Source organism: Canis lupus, chromosome 21, assembly GCF_003254725.2.
Source record: "Canis lupus dingo isolate Sandy chromosome 21, ASM325472v2, whole genome shotgun sequence".
Taxonomy (NCBI): Eukaryota; Metazoa; Chordata; class Mammalia; order Carnivora; family Canidae; genus Canis; species Canis lupus.
This window is the reverse complement of record NC_064263.1, coordinates 35,602,862-35,617,574: the sequence shown is the minus strand read 5'-3', so window position 1 is coordinate 35,617,574 and position 14,713 is coordinate 35,602,862.

The window sequence follows — 14,713 nt, the reverse complement described above, 5'->3', positions numbered from 1 at the left end:
CACCTTTCTTGGTTTGAAAAACAGAACTGGGGCAGCCCGGGTGGCTCAGCGGTTTAGCACCGCCTTCAGTCCAGGGTGTGATCCTGGAGACCCGGGATCGAATCCCACATCGGGCTCCCTGCATGGAGCCTGCTTCTCCCTCTGCCTGTGTCTCTGTCTCTGTCTCTCTCTCTCTCTCTCTTCCTCTCTCTCTCTAATAAATACATTTAAAAAAAAATAAAAATTGTGTTGATAGACTTGCTCCATGCACAGTTGCCACGAACCTTCAATTTGTAAAAAACATGGTAGCTGCAAAGTGTAATAAAGGAAAGCACAATAAAAAGAGATACACCTGTACACCTACCTATCATAGCTTAGCCTCGCTTACCTTAAATGTGCTCCGAACATTAGCCTACAGTTGGGCAAAACCATCTAACACAAAGCCCATTTTATAATGAATACTTGGTGTAATGTATTGAACACTGTACCCAAAGTGAAAAACAGAATGGTTCTAGGACTATGGTTGCCAGGGTATCAGTCATTTACCGTCTTGATGGCATGGCTGACTGGCAGCTGTGGCTCCAGGCCACTCCCAAGCAACACGAGAGAGGATCATACCACATATCACCAGTGCAGGGAAACATCAAAATTTAAAGTTTGGTTTCTACTGAGTGTGTATCACTTTCGCACCACTGCAAAATTTTTAAAAATTTTACAGTCCAACCACTGTAAGTTGGGAATCATCTACATATAACATTCGACCCTGGCCATTTTTTTGGTTATATAGTGGGATGATGTATTCTGATCATGCTCTTTTTCTAGGACCCTTCACCCAACCCGACAACAGGTGAATGGAGGTGCTATCATGGCCTTTAGGAAAGGAAGGAAGGGGATCCCTGGGTGGCTCAGCGGTTTAGTGCCTGCCTTTGGCCCAGGGCGTGATCCTGGAGACCTGGGATCAAATCCCGCATCAGGCTCCCTGCGTGGAGCCTGCTTCTCCCTCTGCCTGTGTCTCTGCTTCTCTCTCCTGTGTCTATCATGAATAAATAAATAAAATCTTTAAAAAAAAAAAAAAGAAAAAAGAAAGGAAGGAAGAAACTCAGGTGACATCCAAACTTAGAGGCGGCCGATTAAAGATAACTGCAGATTCTTTGCCACTGCTCTCATTAAGAGGCCGGGTCTATGTCCCCTCCTGGTGAAGCCACGTGTTTTGTGATGCTGCCTGTAGAATAAGGTAGAAATGATGTCGTACCAGTTGTGAGGTCCAAGACTTAAGAGACTGACAGCTTCTATTTCCTGTTTCTGGAGCCAGGTCCAGAGCCTCCAGGTTAAGAAGGCTGCCTACGCCAGGGCCACTATTGTTTGAAAATCCCTACGTGCATGGAAAAGCCCTGGAGGATGGGACTTCCTGTGAAGAGGGCACGTCAGGCCACGGAGCACCCTTGCACCAGACACGCATGTGTAGAAGCACCATGGAAGAGCTTCCTTCACCCCTGCCAATCCCTACTCAAATTCCTGCCCCACAAAACTGTGACCAAGACACTGTTGCTAGATTTAGCAAACAAAAATAGAGGCCATCCAGTTAAATTTGAATTTCAGATTGATAATGAATAATTGTATAGTTTGACTGTACCCCCAGTACTGCAGGGGATAAACTCCTATTTAAGCAAATACATTGCTTATCTAAAATCCCAATTTAACTGGGATTCAATTTTTATTACGTGGTCAGCCCAGTGGCTCAGCGGTTTAGTGCCGCCTTCAGTCCAGGGCCTGATCCTGGAGACCCGGGATCGAGTCCCACATCAGGATCCCTGCATGGGGCCTGCTTCTCCCTCTGCCTGTGTCTCTGCTTCTCTGTGTGTGTGTGTGTCTCTCGTGAATAAATAAAAAATAAAATATTTAAAAAATAAAACCTTTAAAAAATAAAAATAATTTAAAAAATTGTTTATTATGTATAGTACTTGAAGATAAATTTTAAGTTTTTAACATTTAAAGATAAAAATATATACAGGTGAAACATTCATCATAGTTTATCTGGCAACCTTAGACTAAAATAAAATGTGTACGTCTCATACCAATAACTTACGGGGTACTTTATCATTCTACGATAGACAATCAGAATAGCGAGAACAGAAAGGAATCTGCGATGGGTAATGCACCAGATGTGGAGCTACACAGTTGCGAGACAGAGCTGTTTTTCTCACCCTTGAAAGCAAAACAAAGACAAAAACAAAAAACTTCTTTGATGGAAGAAAAAGAGAAATAGCGGGGCTAGGCCGGGAGCAGGTGCTACTGCGCTATTTTGTCTCCTCCCTTCCCCTCCCTCTTCCAGGCAGTCTCTTCATGTAGGGCTGGGTCAGGGAAAGGGCAGCGTCACACAGAGACGTAGTGACTGTTCTCAGAAAGCAGAGGGAAATAGCCATGGCTTTCAGTGTAGCCAAGGGCATTCAAGTGATGCCCTTGCCTCTGAGAGGGCATGGGATCACTGCCACAGAGCCAGTGGACTCGGAGGGACTCAGGATGGAGGAGTTGGTGTGGACAAGTGACCCGGTAGCAAATGCAAGGAGGCCCTCTTAGCTTAGACACCCTCCCACTGCCTCACTGCAACCCCTACCACCACCTCCCTTGACCCAACATCTGGCCCTATCCACCTTCCCAGGCCCTAGGAAAAGGGTCGAGGCAGCCCCCCCGTACCTATCAGGATTAATTTCCCCCACTCAGTGAGGTGTGTCTAAAATAAAATTTACTGGGACGCCTACGTGGCTCAGAGATTGACTGTCTGCTTTCGGCTGAGGACGTGATCCCAGGATTAAGTTCCCTGCATGGAGCCTGCTTCTCCCTCTGCCTGTGTCTCTGCCTCTCTCTCTCTCTCTCTCTCTCTCTCTCTGCATCTTTCATTAATAAATAAATAAAATCTTTAAAAATAAATTTAAAAAATTTACTTCAGGCAATGGAAATAATGAAATGTGTTTTTAGCCCATCTGAGTTAATAGATTAAAATCTCGACCTGAATGTTACCCAGGGCAATTTACACGTTTAATGCAATCCCTATCAAAATACCATGGACTTTCTTCAGAGGGTTGGAACAAATTATGTTAAGATTTGTGTGGAATCAGAAAAGACCCCGAATAGCCAGGGGAATTTTAAAAAAGAAACCCAGAGCTGGGGGCATCACAATGCCAGATTTCAGGTTGTACTACAAAGTTGTGGTCATCAAGACAGTGTGGTACTGGCACAAACACAGACACATAGATCAATGGAACAGAATAGAGAACCCAGAAGTGGACTCTCAACTTTATGGTCAACTAATATTCGATAAAGGAGGAAAGACTATCCACTGGAAGAAAGACAGTCTCTTCAATAAATGGTGCTGGGAAAACTGGACATCCACATGCAGAAGAATGAAACTAGACCACTCTCTTGCACCATACACAAAGATAAACTCAAAATGGATGAAAGATCTAAATGTGAGACAAGATTCCATCAAAATCCTAGAGGAGAACACAGGCAACACCCTTTTTGAACTTGGCCACAGTAACTTCTTGCAAGATTCATCCATGAAGGCAAGAGAAACAAAAGCAAAAATGAACTATTGGGACTTCATCAAGATAAGAACCTTCTGCACAGCAAAAGATACAGTCAACAAAACTCAAAGACAACCTACAGAATGGGAGAAGAGATTTGCAAATGACGTATCAGATAAAGGGCTAGTTTCCAAGATCTATAAAGAACTTATTCAACTCAACAGCAAAGAAACAAACAATCCAATCATGAAATGGGCAAAAGACGTGAACAGAAATCTCACAGAGGAAGACACAGACATGACCAACAAGCACATGAGGAAATGCTCCGCATCACTGGCCATCAGGGAAATACAGATCAAAACCACAATGAGATACCACCTCACGCCAGTGAGAATGGGGAAAATCAACAATAGAAAACCAGAAATGTTGGAGACGATGTGGAGAAAGGGGAACCCTCCTGCACTGTTGGTAGGAATGTGAACTGGTGCAGCCACTCTGGAAAACTGTGTGGAGATTCCTCAAAGAGGTAAAAATAGACCTGCCCTACGACCCAGCAATTGCACTGTTGGGGATTTACCCCAAAGATACAGATGCAATGAAACGCAGGGACACCTGCACCCCGATGTTTATAGCAGCAATGTCCACAGTAGCCAAACGGTGGAAGGAGCCTCGGTGTCCATCGAAAGATGAATGGATACAGAAGATGTGGTCTATGTATACAATGGAATATTCCTCAGCCATTAGAAACGACGAATACCCACCATTTGCTTCAATGTGGATGGAACTGGAGGGTATTATGCTGAGTGAAATAAGTCAATCGGAAAAGGACAAACATTATATGGTCTCATTCATTTGGGGAATATAAAAAATAGTGGAAGGGAATAAAGGGGAAAGGAGAAAAAATGAGTGGGAAATATCAGAGAGGGAGACAGAACATGAGAGACTAACTCTGGGAAGCGAACTATGGGTGGTAGAAAGGGAGGTGGGCAGGGGGTGGAGGTGACTGGGTGATGGGCACTGAGGGTGGCACTTGACGGGATGAGCACTGGGTGTTATGCTATATGTTGGCAAATTGAACACCAATAAAAAATAAATTTATTTAAAATAATAATAATAATAATAAAATAAAATAAAATCTCGACCTGCTACAGCCATAAACCATTTTCTACCACACTGGTGTTGACATATTTAACTTAGAAAACCTACATTTTTGTACATTAGTACTAACACCCCTCCACTCCCTTTCATATGCCACATCCGGTCTTTGATCAGTCAGTCAGCCAAGGGACTCTTTCTAGCAGGTGCCTGGGCATTGCCATGTAGGCTGATGAGGAGCATGCATTCCGGAGCGAGACTGCCAAGATGTGCTATCCAAGGGCTGTGTGTCCTTGACCAAATTACTTAACCACCCTGGGCCTCCATTTCTTTACCTATAAAGTACCAATAATAGTAATATCTACCCCATACCATTGCCGTGAGGACAAAGTAAACCCAGGTATGTTTTTATAAGTGTTAGCCACTCTTGTCATTCCTCATACTTACTTGGAGATTACATTTGGTACTTACCATTGTATAAAAACCTGCAGAAAGTAGAAATGTAGAAATGTTGATGTAGTCCTCATTAAACTGTGACAAAGATCAGAAATCGTGTGGGAAATCTTCATTCTCAAATGAGCACCTCTGTATTGGCTTGTCATCTGTAGGTTCAATCATTAAAGAACAAGATTCAGGGAAAACATACAAAATCTAGAGACCCACCCGAACAGACCTGATGAGTACCTCCCCAGACCCTCTCAGCCTCTCACATCTCCATGTGCTCCAGCCCAGCTTCCCATCTACCTGCATTCCAATTTCTGTCTCAGGTGTTACTTTTGGGGAAACCCAAACCAAGGCACCTATTATTCAAGATTGTGTCTTAACAGGCATATTCTGTGACTGAACAATGTTTTTAAATTAGAGGAGGATGGGCAACCCGGGTGGCTCAGCGGTTTAGTGCCGCCTTCAGCCCAGGGTCTGATTCTGGAGACCCGGGATCAAGTCCCACGTCGGGCTCCCGGCATGGAGCCTGCTTCTCCCTCTGCCTGTGTCTCTGCCTCTCTCTCTCTCTGTATCTCTCATGAATAAATAAATAAAATCTTTAAAAAAATTAGAGAAGGATATTAACAACTCTCCTAACTGTAAGAGCTATTAGTTTTTCAAGATAAACTATTGTCTGTTTCAAACATCTGACATTTGGATGGATTTCTGGGAACACTAGTATGTGTGAAAGTCGAGGACCATCTGTGATTCAGTCGCTCCTTCTCTTGATGGACTTTTGGGTTATTTTCAACTACTGCTAGCACAAACAGTGCTTCCACTAACATCTTCAGCAAAACCTGTGCACACATCCTTGATTCTCTCTTAAGCACAAATTCCCAAGAGTGGGATCCCTGTGTTGCAGGATGTGCCTCCATCCATATTGTCAAACCTCTCCCCAGAAAGGCTGTCCCAGTTTAGACCCTACCCCTTCCCTAGGTCTGCCTTCAACTCTGTTTTCCACTCATCCATGACCGTGTAGACACTGCCTTTGCCTCTGGATGGGGACACTGAGAGGCAGGTGCGCTGCAGGCAGTGAGCTCAGATACAATGGACACTAGGCAGGGGCGGAGTTCTGGGACCAGCCTCGTGGTTAAGAGACTGAGACCAAGTCACGGCTGACCCAGGGAGTAGGACTTTAGTTACTAAAGAACTGAACTTTATATAGGGACGTGCAGGGTGAGGCCTCACCACACTGATGGCAGCTGTAAAGGCCGCATCTCTGTGAGCCGGGACAGGGTCTGGACAGCCCATATGACACCTTCAGGCAAATTAGGAAAAGATGCCCCTTCTTCAGGTTAAAAAAGGAAAGGTCACGATAGTATATTTCCACATAACCTAACACAGCTCTGCCTGCTGTGCAGCCGCCCCAGCTCCGTGCACACACACACCACAGGGGCACACCTGGGGCCACGCCCCCTCCTCCCCACCCGCCCTGGTGAGGCAACCAGGTCAAGTTGAAAGCCTCAGGGGCCTGGGAATCAGGCATCAAAGGCCATCCGGAGGCAAGACTGCAAAGGACAGCTGGAGTCCAGCATTCGCAGACAGCACACACGAGCGCAGAGCTTAGGCACGGGCCCAAGCGCCCTGTGAATCCAGGTCAAAGATCCGCAGCAGCAGAGCGCCATCCACCTGCCCAGAGTGTCAGAGCTGCCCCGTGCACACCCGCGTAAATCGGTGTGGATCCGCCGCGTGGGTGATGACCCTTTGGGCTGACACCCTTGCTCAGTGCACAACCTGAATTCCTAACACAGGCCACGAAGCACCATTCACTCAAAGTCTACACCTAGGGGATCCCTGGGTGGCTCAGCAATTGAGCATCTGCCTTTGGCTCAGGGTGTGATCCCGGAGTCCTGGGATCGAGTCCCGCGACGGGCTCCCTGCATGGAGCCTGCTTTTCCCTGTGCCTATGTCTCTGCCTCTCTCTCTCTCTCTCTCTGTCTCTCTGTCTCTCAAGAATAAATAAATCAATAATCTTAAAAAAAAAAGAGAGAGACTTTAAAAAAAATGTAGAACAGTTATAACAGCATGTGGTGATAAAAGTTACGTGAACGTGTCTATTGTCCTGTACTCCCCCCTGCCCCCCACCGCGAGATCGTGGGACATGATCAGACATCTCCGGGGAGGACACGATGTGGGGGGCGGGGGTGACCCAGGCAGGGTGGCGCGGGTGCCTTCCGCTGACCTTGGCCAGGGGTCACGGGGAGCATCATCAGCTTCCAGGCCATGGAAGACCATGGTGGTGGGGAACAGAACCCCCCAGGATGAAAGGATGAAGAGGGCCTACTGCGACATAAAAGTGAGAAATTTGGGGTACACCCAGGTGGCTCAGCGGTTTGGTGTCTGCCTTTGGCTCAGGGCGGGATCCTGGAGACCTGGGATCGAGTCCCGCATCGGGCTCCCTGCATGGGGCCTGCTTCTCCCTCTGCCTGTGCCTCTGTCTCTCTCTCTCTCTGTATCTCTCATGAACAAATAAATAAAATCTTTAAAAGAACTTTGTCCATGTAGACATAAGACCCAACAGACAACCAGCTACCATACCCGAGGCAGTAGCGCGTTGGTGGAGGAGTGGAGCCAGCCAGCTCCGCACATTACCTTCCACTGCAAAACTGCCTTTGGGCCAACTGGTTATGCGGCGACAATGCCTGCTGCGGCGACAATGCCTGCGGCAAAGGAGTTTACAGCAACACTACCCAGAAGGGATTCCGGGTGCTGCTCGAGTCCTCAGTCCAGAAACCTGGGGAGGTCCTCACAGAGGGGACCCCTGGCCCAGCTCCCCGGGCTCCCGTCCTGACTCCGCTCTGGCAAATTCCACATCTTCCTGTTCTCAGCCTCACCAGCAGGCCTCCCGGGGAGCACGCTAATCGCCCCAGGCTTCCAGCAGCAGCCGCCCCAACTCCTGCACCAGCCCCTCGTACCTGCCCCTCCCCGGCCCCAGCTCCTGAGCCCAGGCCGGGCACCCCACCAGGGCCTGGAAGCACGGGCACAGAGCAGCCCCTGCCCTTCGGCCACACGGAGGGGCACGACAGATGCAGGTGCCCCTCGCTGGGGGGACGGCAGACTGGCAAGTTCCCTCCAGCCTGTGCTGCCCCCCAAGCCCCCGCAGCTACGCCTGTGCCCAGCAGCCTGGCCCACCACCCCACACACAGGAAAGCAAATGCCCATCCCACACACCGTGTTTATTTCCTTATTTACTTCCTTACCGTCTATCCCCCCCATATAAATGTAAACTCCACGAGGAAGGGTTTATGTTAGTATCCTACTGCTGCTATAACAAATTCCCACAAATTTCGTGGCTTAAAACAACACGGATCTATTATCCCTACAGTTCTGGAGGGCGGAGGGCTCACTGGGCTAAAATCAGGGGCGGAGCCGCATTCTTTTCTGGAGGCTTCAGGGGAGAATCCAGCTCCTTCTCTTTTGCAGCTTCTACAGGCCACCCACACTCCTTGGCCCGTGGCCCTCTTCCATCATCAAAGCCCGAAATCCCATCGCTCTGACCTCTGCTTGGCCCTCACATGTCTGACTCTGGCTCTCTGGTCTTCCTCCTGCACTCAGAAGGACCCTTGGGATAACGTTGAGGCTCCTGCCCCCCTTCGCCCCTCACCAAGATCATCTCCATCTGGGACCAGCTGATTTGCAACCTTAAACCCTCCACCCCTCCCCCGCATGCAGCACAGCGTGTGTTCCAGGATTAGAAGGGGGAGGGGGCCGAGGGGAGGGGCCGTGATTCTACCTACCGGGGAGCTTGTCTCCCGGTCACCATTGTATTCCCAGTGCCCCAACAGTGTCCCACACTAGCAGGCCCCCCGGTAAATACTTGCTGAATGAATAAGTCTATGCATGCGTGCATGAATAAATCACTAAGAATATTTCATTCATAAGTAAGCATTTCATTGTGCTTATTAAGTGCTGGGCACTATTCACAATGCCTTACGTGGATTGACTCATTGGGTCCCCAATAGCCTTCTACAGATGAGGAAGCTAAGGCACAGGTGGGTAGACTGCCCTAGTCTACACAGCGAGTGAGTGGTGAAGCCAGGGTTTGATCTCAGATTTACTGGGCACTTACCGTGTCACCAGCCCTGGCTGGGCACATTACACTTCTGGTCTCATTTCATCCTCACAAGAGGCCACGAGGCAAATGGGCCAGAATGTGGAACCTGGTCTCAACAGGACAGAATTAAGTCTCCCACTGGGCGGAGGGATTCTGAGGGGTTCTGTGGGGGCGATGGATCCTATTGCTTCTTCAGCCTCCTTTGATGCCAACCAGGTCAGGACCCCCTACCCCTAAGGGACTGTGGGTGCTCATGTTCCCACCACGATGCAGAGCTCCTGCCTTGGACTCTGTACAACTAGTACCCAGCACCCCCTGCCTCCCCGGCCTGTAGCGGACCGTGACCTTCACCAGACAGTCCTGGCCGCTCTGTCTCCTGGAAGCCCGTTCTCCTCCAAGGGACAGGAGCTTGTTTCAAGCGTCATCCAGAGCTGAAGTTGCCCATTCCCCTGATGACGACTCTGGGGATCCCCCTAGCTGGGCCCCATACCTGTTTTGCCTGGGCTGGAGCTGCTCACTCTCTGCATGCTGGCCCTGTCACTGGCCCCCGTGATAGGTGCACCTCCAGAGCCATCTCCGATTTACCCTACCAGCCTGCTCTTCCGTGCCCTGAGCCCACAGGCCTGCAGGAAGCCCCCAGACTCGGGCCTCAGTTTCCCACCCCCCGCCCCCGCCCCTACCCTGCAGGGAGAATGCTTGCTCCGGCAAGGAGGCAGCGCTACCCCCTCGCTTGCACCTTAACCTTTGCAGTCAAAGCCAAGAAGAGTGCAACTCGCTTGTGCCTGCCAGCACAGTGGGGCAGCGCATTTTCTGTTCCTGCCAGCACATTTTTCTAGGTCAATGTCAGATCAGGGAAATCCAATACCACATGTCCCAACTTTTTATTTGAAAACAGAGAAGTTGCTTTCCAAAATAAATAGTGTTTACAAGCAAAGGCTGGAGAAGCCTCCATCAGAAATGGACTCGGTGCCCAGGCAAGACAGATTCATCTGGCTCGGTTGCTGCGAGCTCAATGCCAGCACCAGCTCCTCCCCTGGGAGAGGCCCGGCTGGGGGAGACCACGTGTATACGCACATGTGTGTTGATGTGTGCCTGCATGTGCGCGTACACGTGCATTTGTATAAATGTGCATGTGCATGTTTCCTTAAGGGTCTCTGGGTATGATTAGCATATACATGTAAACTGGGGGGGGGCTTTCCACACGTACTTGAGCGTGTAGGTATACAGGCATGTGCACATGGGGAGAGGGGTTTCTACTTGGTGAATCTGTACCCAGCCCCCTTCCCAGAGCCCTAGTCCAGGCTGGAGCCACCTCCCTCCTCTCCTCACCGCTACCTCCCATCTCAGGCCTCACCCAGTTCTTTTTCTCAGCTGAGCTGAGGCTCAGATTTGGATATGCTGCGAATGTATTTCCTCCGTCCTGCATCCTCTCCCCACCCACCCACTGCCCACTGCCACCTGGACTACTTGTACGAGCCAACCGAGTGCCCTTCCTGGTTGGCAGGTTGGGGCCCAGCAATCTGAGCCCAGGGCACATCGGCAGCTCTCTGGTGTCACATCTCCCTGATAGTCACCTCGACTTCACGATCTCCCTCCCGGACCCTCCGACTGGAGCTGCCAGCGCCACCTTCCCCCAGTTCCACAGCGCAAAGCCCCACCTGCCCGGCAACCACCTGCTTCATCCAACTCAAGCAATTGAACCACGCTTTCCGAGAGCTGAGTGATTTTCTTGCCAAGCCCTCGTGGCTCCCCCACCACAAAAACCTGGGCTCAACTCCCCCTTGGCCCCTCGCATGCTAGCCTGGGCCACCTCCTCGCCCACCTCTGCGCCCGCCCTCGCCCATGCTGTTCCTCTGGCCCAGCACCATCCTCCGGTGCCACTCCTCTGCCATCAGCTCTGCCCATCCCACCCTATGCTCCCTCGCAGACCACATGTCTGATGAGCCCCCTAGCCCTACAGAATGCCTTTCCCGTCGGGCCCTGTATCACTGGAGGACACACTGTCCTGTGTATTGCCTCAGAATTGTTTTCAGGTTGCTTCATGCACTTATCTTGCCCTCCCGCCTCGATTGCAATCTCCTTCTAGAATTAAGCCCTTTGCTCCCTTTGAATAAACTGTGGAGGCTGACACAGGCCTGAACACAGTAGAGACCAGAGATAAGGGCTTTTGTGGGTGGGTGGCTGTAAGAAGACAAAGTCAGTTGGGGTGGTCTGGCCATAGAACCACATGCCAGGCACTGCATCTGATGACTCATCTACCCTACCTCATTTAGTCCTCCCAGTAACCCAGGGGAGCAGGATAATACTGTCCCTATTTCATAGATGACAAAAAAGAGACTGAGAGAGGCTAATGACTTCTCCGGGGTCACAAAATTAGTAAATGGCAAAGTCAGGGGTTCATCCTAGGTCTGTCTGATTCCATTTCTCTGTTCCCTTACAACAACCACAGTAACGGATGGTAGTGTGCTAGAGTCAAGAGCTCTCTAGGCTCTAGAGCACACCCTAATGCAACCTAGAACTTACTCCAGATTAGTGCTATCCAACAGAACTTTCTGCAATGATGGAAATCTTCATCCCTGTGCTGTCTGGCATGGGAGCTGCTAGCAGCTGTGTGGCCACTGGTACCCGGAATGTGGCTCACGTGGATTGTGAATTTTATTTAATTGTGAGTAATTTTAATCTAAATCATCACCTGTGGCTAGTGACTAGCGGCTAGCGGCCCTACTGAGCAGTATAGCCAGAGAGAAGGGCTTGCGATAACGTTCATTCTGAGTAAATAGAGGTTTGCTCTCCCATAGTAGAGCGTTCCTATGAAACCTTTCACAAAGGGCGTCTGGGTGGCTCAGTTGGTTAAGTGTCCAACCTCTGGTTTCAGCTCAGGTCATGATCTCAGGGCCCTGGGATCAAGCCCTGTGTTGGGCTTCAGACTCAATATCGAGTCTGCTTGAGATTCCCTCTCTCTCCCTCTCCCTCTGCCCTCCCGTTTGTCCTGTGTCTCTCTCTCTAAAATAAATAAATGGGGATGCCTGGGTGGCTCAGTGCTTAAGTGCCTGCCTTTGGCCCAGGGCACGATCCTGGAGACCCGGGATCGAATCCCACGTCGGGCTCCCGGTGCATGGAGCCTGCTTCTCCCTCTGCCTGTGTCTCTGCCTCTCTCGCTCTCTCTGTGACTATCATAAATATAAATAAATAAATAAATAAATAAATAAATAAATAAATAAATAGGGATGCCTGGGTGGCTCAGTGCTTAAGCAGCTGCCTTCGGCTCAGGGTGTGATCCCAGAGTCCCAGGATCAAGTCCCACATCGGGCTCACTGTGTGGAGCCTGCTTCTCCCTCTGCCTGTGTCTCTGCCTCTCTCTGTGTGTCTCTCATGTTAGTGAAATCTTAAATTAATTAATTAATTAAAATAAATAAAATCTTTAAAGAAAAGAAAGAAAGCTTTCACAAGCCAAAATGGTGTAAAGCAAAGAAGGCATTACCATTAATGTATACACTTAGGCCCAAAATATAACCTCTCAGTCCCCTCAAAACAACCTCTCTATACCTTAAGACGCATCTTAAGCGTCTTAAGCTTTGAACAGACCCAGTTCAAAGCTGTGGCAGCTTGATGCAGGGATGCTGAGCGCCGTTCCCAGGGCGGGAGTTTGAGAGGGCTGCTCTCTCTGCTTGGGGTACCCGTTACCTCTGTAATGGCTCGTGCAAAACAAGGACCGAATATGACGTTTGCCTCTTGCTGTTCTCCATAAAAGCCAAAATCCTCTTTGGGTTTCCTTCAGGGGGCCAAAACAGGTACTAGCACAAGTCTCACAAGAACATTGAGTGGCATAATGTGAACTTTTGAAAAGCGGGGTATCCTTGTATAGAAAATAATAATAATTTTGCAACCAATGAGGCTGCTCTCTGCTACAGGCAGCTGGCTCAGGGAGTCCCACCCTCCTGGTTCCACCAGCCATCCCAAGGGGCAGGACCCCGAGAGTCAATGTCCACATAAACCTGTAACCCATTTCAGGCACGCCAGCTCCGAATAATGGCCAAGCTCTCCACCAGCTCCCGGCCTAGGACATTGAAATCATAGGAAGTGCATGTCAGTGAGCACCTTGTCAGCCCTTGCATGGCTTTCTGTCCCCCGTGCCCCCAAACAGCCTGGGCAGGGGCTGGCTTACAAGGAGTGACTCGGAGCCCAGCCTGATGGAGCACGGGGCCCCAGGAATGAGCAGAGCCTTCCTGGCCTTCGATGTCAAGGAGCCTGCAGCCCCACAGTTATTGGAGAGCGGGACCCTGTCACGGCAACAGGACCTAAGGTGGGCTCTGGCCCTGAGGTGGGAGCCCCGAGGGAGCCAGGGATGCCCTTCTCCGCAGCACTTTGGCGCCACCTCTTGGGCACCCGCAGAGTGGCAGTGACGCGAGCTTGCCAGGAGGAGCCAGGAGCTGTCAGAGACCTCCCAGGTCCCAGCAGCCTGGGCCCGCAGGGGCACTTTCCTGCGGGGTCTGGGCACTTAGGAAAGGAAGGGAGAGAAGGAGAGATGGGCAGCCCTGGAGGAGGGGGCTGAGGAGGCTGTTCCCGTGCTGTTCCAGTCTGAAATGGGAACATTCCAGAATCCAGGACCTCATTCACATCTCTATCATTAAACTGTGCCAGGAAAAAAAATTTTTTTTAAGGTTTTATTTATTTATTCATGAGAAGAGAGAGAGACAGTGAGTGAGAGAGACAGGCAGAGGGAGAAGCAGGCTCCATGCAGGGAGCCCGACGTGGGATTCGATCCTGAGTCTCCAGGATCACACCCTGGGCTTAAGGCAGGCGCTAAACCACTGAGCCACCCAGGGATCCTGGAAAAAAATTTTTTTAATTAAAAAATAAACTGTGCCAGGCCCTGCATAGGCAGGGAGAAGCCAGCAGGGGTTAACAGGGTGACATAACAGGGTGACTTTGGGAAACAGGGTGAAGCACATGATGTCCGGGCAGGTCTCTGAGGGTAGGAGTTGGCCACCTGCAGAGAGGCAGAGGGAGCTACCTGAGGGCCAAGGCCCGGAGGTGAGAGGGAGAGTGGTTCGCTGGGGGTGGCTCTGGGTGTGTATGGGGAAGGGAGCTGGAGCTGAGGCAGCTGGGGGTGAGGTTAAAGGGACCCAGCTCACCCAGGACCTTGTTTTCTGGAACCCCCAGCCCATCCAGCAGACCCAGAGCCAAACCTCCAGGGCTTCTGCGTTTGAGTGGTTTTACCCAAGGCTGTCCATGACAGGCCCAGAGCTGCCAGCAAATGCAGCAGATGGCAACAGCTAGCTGCCTGGCTCGGTGGTGGAGAGGGCTGCCGGGAGGGGAGGGGAGGGGAGGGGAGGGGAGAGCCCAGGATGGGGGCTAGAGTCTCTGTCATGGGCTGGTCCCATGACCTGGCAACATTCGTCCTCCCTGGGCCTCAGCCCCCCCATTGCTAAGCTGCAGGGATTGGCCGATGGTCTCAGGTCGGGGTCCTCAAGGAAGGGAGTGAGATACAGAGGCGTTTGTGCTTTGAGGACTCTAGCTCTGCCCAGGTGTACAGGCGAGGAGCTGTTGCACGCAGATGGGGCTTCCTAAGCTGACT